Genomic DNA, 6,484 nt, shown 5'->3' with positions numbered 1-6,484 from the left:
GGGCGCCACCCATCACATGTCAATTACGCTGCAATGAAATGGGTTTCTGCGCTATTTTCTGGGGACAAGTTCAGTGGGGCGGGGGCAGGGCTGAGGGAGGGTGTGGAAGGAGGAACAGGGTGGTCTTCTGGAGTTGGGAGCTGTGGGACACAGCCTTCTCCAGGGCAGGAAGCAAGGGCCCTCCCTCCCTCTGTGCTGGGGCCACTCGCAAGGCCCACCCTCCACCACAGCAAACCCACTCCTGGGTCTGTGGCCTTGGATCCATGCCGAGGAGCAGAGAGTGGATGGCTCACTGTGGCCCCGCCAGGGACGGGCCACCTACCTCTCCCACCTGCCCCGCAGCGTGTGACCCACTGCCCCCTGCCCCAATGCTGGAAAACCCTAGAGAAACACCAGGGCCCTGACTTCAGAGGAGGCCGAGGGAAGTAAGTCTGGGGCACCTGCAAAGACAGGAACTTCTTCCTGCTGCCCGGAAAGTCTAGAGCAAAGACATGGTTGAAAAGGCCTGGGGCACTTTTTTCCTTTTAAAAAATGTATTATGGAAAATGTCAAGGGCACCTGGGTGGCTCAGTCGGTTGAGCATCTGACTCTTGATTTTGGCTCAGGTCACGATCCCAGGGTTGGTGAGATCAAGCTCTGCATCAGGCTCTGGGCTGAAAGCATGGAGCCTGCTCGGATTCTCTCTCTCTCTCTCTCTCTCTCTCTCAATAAACAAACAAACAAACTTAAAAAAAAAAAAAAAAAAAAAAGAGGGGCACCTGGGTGGCTCAGTCTGTTAAGCATCCAACTTCAGCTCAGGTCATGATCTCACGGTCTGTGGGTTCGAGCCCCGCGTCGGGCTCTGTGCTGACAGCTGGGAGCCTGGAGCCTGCTTTGGTTCTGTGTCTCCCTCTCTCTCTGTTCCTCCCCTGCTCGCGCTCTGTCTCTCAAAAATAAATATAAGAAAATGCAAAGCCTTCCACGTCCAAGGAGTATGGGGCTTCCTCTCTCCCAGCCTCCACTCCGTTGGCCCAGGGCCACCTCCCGGGACCATTAGCACACCTAAAAAAGGTGTCATTCCTTAAACCCACGAAGCGCTCAGACTTCAGTTTCCCAAATGTCTCATTTTGTAAAATAAAACCCCTGGTTTGTTCACGTCAAGACTCGAAGGGGTCCCGAAGGGGTCCGCGTGCGCTGCCTCTCCTAGCTCGCCGGCGAGATGAGCCTCCAGAGACACAGCGATCTCAAGAGAAGGGTTTGGGGACGACACGAGGAGTTTCCGAGCAGGAGCAGGCTGAGGCAAAGTGAAGCTCTGACTGACACCAGCGCGGCCTGGAGGAGTGAATCCATGGTGCTGGAAGCCTCCGCGGACTTGACCTTGCTGCTCAAGTAATCGGGATGCGTTTGCCCGTTTTAAGAAACAAAAGAAGGAAGAAAGTTGGAGAGTTGCTGGTGTCTCCGCAGTGATCACTGAGCCCCGTGCCCCCAGCTTCCGAATGCCGCAGGCCTGGGGTGGGGCCAGGGAAGAGCATTTCCACGGAGCCCCCAGGCGATGCTGATTCGGCTGGTCCAAGGGCCCGGAGGCCTCAGCTCCAGGGAGATTTCCTGGACACACCCGCGACCCAAACTCAGGAATGTTTCGCCACGGGAACTGCCTTGTGGGTTTGGAAAGACGGCCTGGCCAGCAGAGAGGACCGAGGCCTGGCCGTGGAAGGTCACTTCTGCCTTCTGGGGGAGGGCAGCTTGGCAGAACTCATTCTGGGCGGACACATCCTGATTTTGCTACAGAGACAGGAAGTCAGGAGGGGGGTGCCGACCTTTGGGTCCTGCAAAGTAAAGGCCACTCAAGCATCTCCCTAAATGTCTGGAGTTCAGAAAACCCTGTCCACCTCCTGTCCCAGGACACAGTGATTTCTGTCTCTCGCTGGGGTGCCAGACCTAGGGTCCACGCTTGGCTGTGGGGACAGGCTGGGAGGGACTTGAGGGCTGAGACTCAGAGGGTCCCCCTGTGCCAAGTGCTTGGTGACTGGCACACGCACAGAGCATCTGTGGGCACGTGGGGAGGACTTGAGGACATTAGGGGCAAAAGGGCTGCGTACTATTTTGGGCTCAAGTTGGGGGGTAAGGGGCTGCTGAAGAGAGGCCTGAGGGCTTGGAGAGACACGAGCCCCAGGATCCCCCCACTGCTGCTTCTATCCTCCACGGAAGGAAAGAGGGCCCCAGAGAGAGAAAGAGGGAGACTCGGGAGGTAAAGGGCAAGGGCGGCCAGAGCGCAGGCAGGAGGGCATGGCTGGTGGCTGGCGGCTGAGAGGTGGGGGATGGCGCAGGTCGGGGGAGGGGTGGAGGTGGCCCGCCCGGAGGGGCGGGGAGAGTGGAGGGATGTAGGGCCAACTCGTTACCGGACCCTCCTCCCCTCCTGGCCCCTCTGCTTCTTCTAAAAATGTGCCCACACCCGGCCGACCCCCTTTGAAGGGACAGATGTCAGGGAGAAAGCTGATTACTGTCAAAGGCTGGAGGCTGCGACCGGAGCTCTCGGTGAGCGTGACCCAATTCTGAGCTATTCTCAGCCTGGTGGGAGCCGAGCTATTCCCTCCCGCCGACGCCGACGCCGCTCCCGAGGCAGCCTGACTTTGAAATGCCCTCCTCCCTCCGAGGGGCGAGGCGGGGAGGGCAGGCGAGGCCGGCAGAGACCCGCGGTCCCACGCCCTGCCCTGCCCCCCACCCCGCCCCTGCCACGCAGTCCCGCCACCCGAACCGCAGCGCCCCCCTGTCCGCCCGACCCGGGGGCAGGCCGTGTGATGCAGGGCTCGGGAAGGGCCCGCCCGCCCCCCTCCCTGCACGCAGGCCAGGCCACAGCCCCAGAGGGAGCAGAGAAGCGGGGGGCCGGGCTGAGTTGACATCAGCTGGCCCCGCACGTGAACAGGCCTGGCTGAGGTCGGCCAAGAGCAGCCACACCGCAGATCTGAGGGCGAAAGGGACTGCTGCTGGCAGCCTCTGCGGCCATGGGGGGATAGGTATTTCTTATGTAGCACGCCTGCGTGACAGCTGATTGACCATGCACGTACCTCAAAGGCCGTGAGGTCACCCAAAGTGCTCCTTCCCCCCACCCCCACCCCGCTGGCCTGATGTTCCTGCGGTTCTGTTTTATTACACAACCGTGAGCACAGCGGGCGGATGAGCTGGGTTTTCCAGAGAAGTCTCAGTGTCAAATCTTCTCTCCCATTATCCTGAGAGACTAGCCAAGTGCCCCTGAAGCAAAAAGCCGTTCGAGGACCTCAAACACCAAAGAACATTGTCAGACCCAGAGTGGCCCCAAGATTCTGGCATTGGAAACTGAGACGGAGACTGACGGCTTCCCGGAGGCGGTGGCAGCAGTGGCTCTCACCAGCGATGACAATCACAGATGTTCTGGGTGCCTGGAGGGCTCAGCCAGAAGAGCGTGCGACTCTCGATCTTGGGGTCAGGAGTTTGAGCCCCACAATGGGCGTAGAGATTATTTAACAAACACCCCTCTAACTTACAACAATCCAAAACGTCGTACGAGCACCAACTGGGCAAACGCCAACTGGATATTTCAATCCCATGGCAGCTCCTCCCCACTCCCACCCCCAGGCAGGCACTGTGTGTGTCCTCCTCTCTGCCAGGAGGGAAGGGACCGTCACCACGGTGCCCAGAGGGAGGATGTGAGGCAGGTGGGCCCAGAGCCCGAGCCCCCCAGTGCAGGGCCCAGTGGAGTCTGGCCTCCCTAAGAATCAAGTCCAAATATCCTTGTCCGTCGGCGACTGCAGGGGGGCCACCTCCCGGCAAGGCCTTCCTGATGGTCCCAACCCTCCGTCCCCCCTACACACCACGGGTTGAAACCCCTTCCCTTGCTTTGCTTCCACTTCGTGGCTCTCACCTGCACCGTTGGTGCCTGGTTCCCGGGAGCCCTGCAGGGGCAGGCAGGGCTGCCCGAATGTCTGGTTCCCGGCGCCGGGAGGGCGTGACCCGTAGCAGGGGCTTGGTCTGCACTTGCCGGGCTGGCGGACACACCCCGCGAGGCTGGCCAAGAGGGCAGAGTTCTGAGGACTGGGCAACATTAGCCTCCACCTGCACATCCCTCCTGGGGCATCAGGGGCCAAGACCCCCAGCAGGGAGGCCCCTGGAGACCCTCCCACCTGAGGCCCCACCAGGAGGCAGGGACACCCCCAGCCTGGCCTGTGAGCCCAGCAGCCTCTGGGTAGAGTGGGGCACTGTGTCTGGGCGGCCAGCCTGTGCGCACAGCAGCCTTGCAAACAGGGCAGGCAGCTACCAGTCTCAGAGGTGGGGACACTGCCCTCTACAACTCATCAAGCTGCCCTCTCCCAGGCCTGCCCGTGGGATTCCTGTCTGAGGCCTGTACACTCCCACCTGGAAGGACCCTTGCTCATCCTCCTCCAGTTTCCACCAGCCCTTCCACACCTCGCACAGCGGTCACCTCTTCTGAGGAGCCTTCCAGGATTCCAGTGGAAATTGCTCTCCCCTTTGGCCTCTGTGGTTACAATCCAAGGGACCACACAGGGCAGGAGAGCATCTAGGAGTCCCCGGTCAGCATGCAGAAGCTTGGCAGCCTGGGCCCCAGAGAGTCTCATTTCCTCTGGGCCTCAGCTTCTCCGCCTAGGCAGTGAGCTAGAGCCAGGTAGGAACAGCATCATCTCTCCGGCCTGGGGTCCCACACAGCCTGTCTGCCTGCCTTCAGCAACAGGTTGGAGAAAGAGAGGGGGGCCTGTGTCCCTAGAAGACAGACAGGCAACGGAGGCAGACAAGGCTGGGGTGGGTGGGGGGAGGTGGCGTGAGGGGGGCAGGGGTGGGGCAGTCCACCTGCTGTCCTATCCTCATGGAGCAAACAACCCTTCCTCATCACTTTGTTAGACAGGGTGTGGCCCCCAGCAGCCTGGCATCCATTATGCCACCTGCTGCCCATCCAAAATCCCACCCTGGGCCCCCAACCCACCTGAGCCCAGGGGCTTCTGGTGGAGGGGGTGAGCCCCTCAGAGGCAGGCAAGGGTGAAGCATAGCGAGGGCAGGGGCAAAACACACCAGGGCTGAAGAGGGCAAGGCCCAGGGGGCTTCCTGGGGGAAGGGTGGGATCTTGGACTGTGACCCACGGAGCAAGTGAGCCAGGGTCTCTAGGTGTTCGAGGGCTCGGATGCCCAAGGAGGCCAGCAGGAGAGGCAGTTGGACGTGTGACATCTTCACATCTTGGGTGGCGGCAGGGCGGGTATAGGAATTTCCAGGAAAAACTGAGGGTCAGAGTGAGTGTCTGGGGCTGGGCGGGGGACGTCCCCGTGAATCCTTGCCCTGTGACCAGCCCCGTGCTGCTGACTCGCAGAGGTGGCTGTCACCAACCTGCTGACCGGCCACTCACCATGGGCCCTGGCCCTGCCTCTGGACACTGGGCTCCCCTTCTGCAGAACTGGGGCACCACTTGGCTTTGGCTCCTTTGCCAGGAGACACGGGAGCAGAGAATGGTTCCCCAGGATGCTCCTGCCTGAGGCTGGGGCTGGGCGGCACTGAGACACATTTTGAGTGCGGTCTTTAAGGGTGCAGAGGAGTTCACCGGGGGCTCAGGGCCACACGGGGCTCCAGACTGAAGCTGAATTGGGCCCAGAGGGCTACCTGGGGCAAGGCTGATGCCTGGAGGCCCGGTGGGGTCACAGGGGCTCACATGGGGCTTGGCGGCACAGATGAGGGGCCAGAGGGCCACCCAGACTTGAGAGCTGCCCTGTGCCTGGTGTGCCCGTGCGGAGGGGTGCAGGTCTCCTGACCCCAGTCCTCTGGCATCTCCAGGCCCAGTGACAAACCAGGGCCGTGGTCTAGATCGCCATCCTCAGCCCCATCTGGGAAGTGGAGCTTGCCCAGGCGGGCCATGCCCTGTGCCAGACATCCTTCAGGCCTCTCTCTCAAAGGCCAGGGGAAGGCACAGGTCCTCCTCTGTCCCCAAAGCTAAGCATCCGCTCAGAGGTCAGGCCAGGTCCCGGGAGGCAGGAGAAGGCTGGGACAGTGGTCCCAGGGCCCCAAGGAAATCTGGTGGGGCTCAGGTCCTGCCAGGAGGTTGGGAGGAAGAGGGAGCCCCGCCCTGTGACGCTTCCCCCAGGAGACCAGCCCCCCAGTAGGCCCACCTCCTTTGGCATCTTCCCACGGACTCAGGCCTGGAGGGTCTTTCTTGAGCTCTAGACCCTTCAGAAAGCATAAGAGACAGACCGTGCTGTGAATGGAGGGTCCAGTGCTCTGGGACGGAAGGATGGAAGGACAGACGGACGGACGGATGGACACATGGACACACACACACACACAGGCAGACCCTCTCCCCCCTCACCCACTAGGACAAGTGGCCTTTTCTGCAGCTGAGTGGGGGTGGCCACACACTCGCCCCTTTGTCCATCATGTCCCAGGCTGTTGTCCTGGAGTCCAGAGCCCCTGTCCAGACGCCCCGCCCTGGGACAGGGAGAGGAAGGAGCAGACCCAGGGCTGTGTGTGGGGAGGC

At 61.3% G+C, this 6,484-nt stretch overlaps 1 long non-coding RNA gene across 1 annotated transcript; it reads right to left on the bottom strand.

Moving 5' to 3' along the window:
• Positions 1–511: 511 nt before the first annotated feature.
• On the bottom strand, positions 512–2,568 carry LOC128773072 (uncharacterized). Its single transcript, XR_008417381.1, has 2 exons — positions 759–2,568; positions 512–653 (listed from the first exon to the last, which is right to left on the bottom strand). It is a non-coding gene; the product is annotated as an uncharacterized LOC128773072 (long non-coding RNA).
• Positions 2,569–6,484: the final 3,916 nt, after the last annotated feature.

This window comes from Panthera pardus, unplaced genomic scaffold, assembly GCF_024362965.1.
Source record: "Panthera pardus isolate Hobbes unplaced genomic scaffold, ASM2436296v1 HiC_scaffold_24, whole genome shotgun sequence".
Taxonomy (NCBI): Eukaryota; Metazoa; Chordata; class Mammalia; order Carnivora; family Felidae; genus Panthera; species Panthera pardus.
Note: the sequence above shows the minus strand (reverse complement) of the source record. Positions and strands in the feature narration are given on the sequence as shown.